This window comes from Vigna angularis, chromosome 8, assembly GCF_016808095.1.
Source record: "Vigna angularis cultivar LongXiaoDou No.4 chromosome 8, ASM1680809v1, whole genome shotgun sequence".
NCBI classification, from domain to species: Eukaryota; Viridiplantae; Streptophyta; class Magnoliopsida; order Fabales; family Fabaceae; genus Vigna; species Vigna angularis.
Genome location: NC_068977.1, coordinates 26,416,290 through 26,419,441, shown reverse-complemented (window position 1 = coordinate 26,419,441; position 3,152 = coordinate 26,416,290).

The following is a 3,152-nucleotide window of genomic DNA, read 5'->3' as shown; positions in this document are numbered from 1 at the left end:
TTTGGCATGGGCCTAGGATTAGCGATATTTTAATCTCGGCTCAATCCCGATCCAATACCTTCAAACACGATTTACCTTAATCTCCTTAAATTAATCATTTAAACTTGTGAGGTCGGTCGTCCCTACCGACGTCTTTGTGGGCTTTGATGGCCGTCCGGTCATATGAAATTGTGAACTTTGATGGCCGTCTAATCATATGGTACATTAGGCCCCTTAAGCCCTTACATTTAGCGAATGCTCAATCTAGTTTCTACATGCAAAGGATCAAATTAAGAATGTGTTACACACATAATAACCAAAATAAGAATGCTGTGCTCGTATAACAACCAAATTGATAGTGTAATTCCAAAATCATGTAATAATGTACTACATATTACAAATATGATTGACGTATATTGATTGTATATTTTGGAGTGCAGAGTGGGATCCCTGGGGTGTTGGAGATGATTTTGAATGTGAGGTGATTGAGAATGATTATGAATGTTCCTAATAGAGCCAACCACCTCCTCCCTTACAGAATTTCACAAGACAATAGAGCCACTTTCGTCGCAATCAGGAAAAGATACTTTTGCGGCTAGATCTACATTCAATTTACAAGTAAATAATATTATGCATGGAATGACTTAGTTCACATATTCACAATTAATGTTTTATTTACTTATCTGGATTACATCACTCTCGAATTTCTCTACATAAAAGTGAATTACACAAGTCATTAAAAAAAATTATTTATTTATTTCAATTGTATATGACATTCACTTTCATATGATATTTTAAGACGTTTATACTATTTTATGTGAACGTTATTTTATTTAAATAGCATGATGCAAGTAAATGGAAAAACTTTAGAAAAGACTTTCACAATCCCGTTTCATACGTGATTTTTTTTAAGTGCATTGTCCCTTATATCAGATTCCACAAAAACAAACAAGAAGACTTAAAAGTATATAATGGGATGGTCCCTTATAAACCACTTTCTCCAAACAAAACAAAAAGACTTTTAAAATTTCATCTTCAATCAACCTCAACTCAATTTAACCATTCAATACTCAATATACACTTTAATTAACCAAATCTAATTCTTCTCCCAAATTTCAAATTTCAATTAAAACTGATTTTCAATTCAACTCTAAAAATAAATTACTCTGATTATTCCAACTACAATTTAATCTTCAAGAACAAATTCCAATTTATTTTAATTAAAAATAATTAATTTTTTTTATAACCGTTAAACTTCAAGATACTTCTATTCCATTTCACGTACAATTACTAGTTCATACCGAATATTTTTATACATTTTTGGAAACCTAAAACGTAAATCTAAACTCATCCATATATATTATTTTTTTCGAGTTACTAAGAATATATATAGAAATAATTTGGAGAGATGATTAAATTTAGAAATGAATAATTAAATAAATAAAATTTTAATTTAAGTTGGATAACTATTTTTACTTTTTAAAATAAAAAAAAATTAGTTATTCTATTTTTTAGTACATTTGTCATATGTAATTATGAAAATGAAAATCTTATTTTATTTGATATTATATAGTATATTTGCTTAAATAATTATAACCATTAAGAAAGGGATACACCATTGACTTAGAAAAGACTTGAGCAATCCCATTGCAGACGTGGAAATTTTTTGTGAAGTGCATTGGCCTCTTACGTGACATTCCACGAAAGAAACAAAAAGACTTGGAAAAGACTTGTAAATTGTATAGTGGAATGGTCCCTTGTATCAATATTTCCGAACAGAACAAAAAGGCTGTGAAAATTGGATCATCTCATTAAAAAAACAGAACCACGTATACAATACATTTCATATTCAACCCAGCACCATGGCACTGTCATTGTCATGTTATTTCTGTCACATAATAAGATTCCACACATGATAAATTTTTAAAATTATAAAATAAAAATTTTAAAAATTCATTTATGACACATAAATTAACATCGTTAATATTGTATTAATGAAAATAATTAAATTATATCATATTTTTTAAATAAATTAATAATTAAGATTAATTAAAATTTGATCACCGCATTAAAATTTTTCAAACAAACATAAAATTCATACGAGAGTTTAAATCTTTAATTAATTCATAAATAATTTGCTACTTCAAAATAGTTCATATGCAAAATCCACTAAATATAATCAAGTCCAGATATGATAGAAGAGAAAATCTTATATGATTGCAAAATTTGGGAGGTGGAAGGGAGATACTGTAAGGAATCGTAAGTTAAAAAAAAAAAAAAAAAAAACAAAACAACGGGGGAAAGGGGGAAGGAAGGAACGTTGGCCACAAGGAGACAACCAACGTTGCTTCCCCATTCAAAAACAAGAAAAAGAAAGGAAAGATGGAGGCTTGTAGGAGATAAAAAGGGTGAATTCTGCATCTGAGGTGGGGATTAATTGCTGTCAAATTTGTGAGGGAGGTGAAGTTGAAGCTGCAAGGAAGCTTTGGTGCTGCAAGTTGGAGAAGAGAAGAAGAGGAGGACTTTTGGAATTGGAAGGGAATCAAACTCTCTGAAAGTGATTCAAGGAAGTCTTCAAGAGGTAAGGGGAGCTAGATCTATTTCTTTGATTGTTAAATTATGCTGTGTTTGATGCAAATCTGGAAATTTTGGGAATGAAAATGGTTTCTGCAATTTCTGGAAAACCTGCCTGCGATTCTGCAGAAATTCTGCAGAAACGCCGCTCGTCCAAAATGGGGTACGACCCCGACCAATTTCTGAACGTTCGGTATATCCTTCTGAACGTTCGCCCAAAGCAACCAAATTCGTACGCTCGTTCAAATGGCTCGACCAATTAGTGGTCGGCCAAAATATTGAACGTTCGTCCACACGGTGCTCGACCAGTGGTCGGCCAGAATGTTAAGAACGTTCGGTTTTGGGTTCGGCAAGTGTTAGCGTTCGCCCTTTTTTCTCAGTATACCGTTCGGTCGAGACTTGTGTTAGGTTAAGTGTGGTTCGGTGAGGATGGTAGACGTTCGTCCTAATTTTTGGTAGTCTAGGCTGGTAAACCTGAGCGTTCGGTCTTGAATTGATAGGTTGAAATTTATGAGCGTTCGGTGTTGATGTTGTTGGTTTTCAGTCAGCGGACGTCCGTAGATATTAGAAAACGTTCGGTTTTAACTTGATATTCTGAA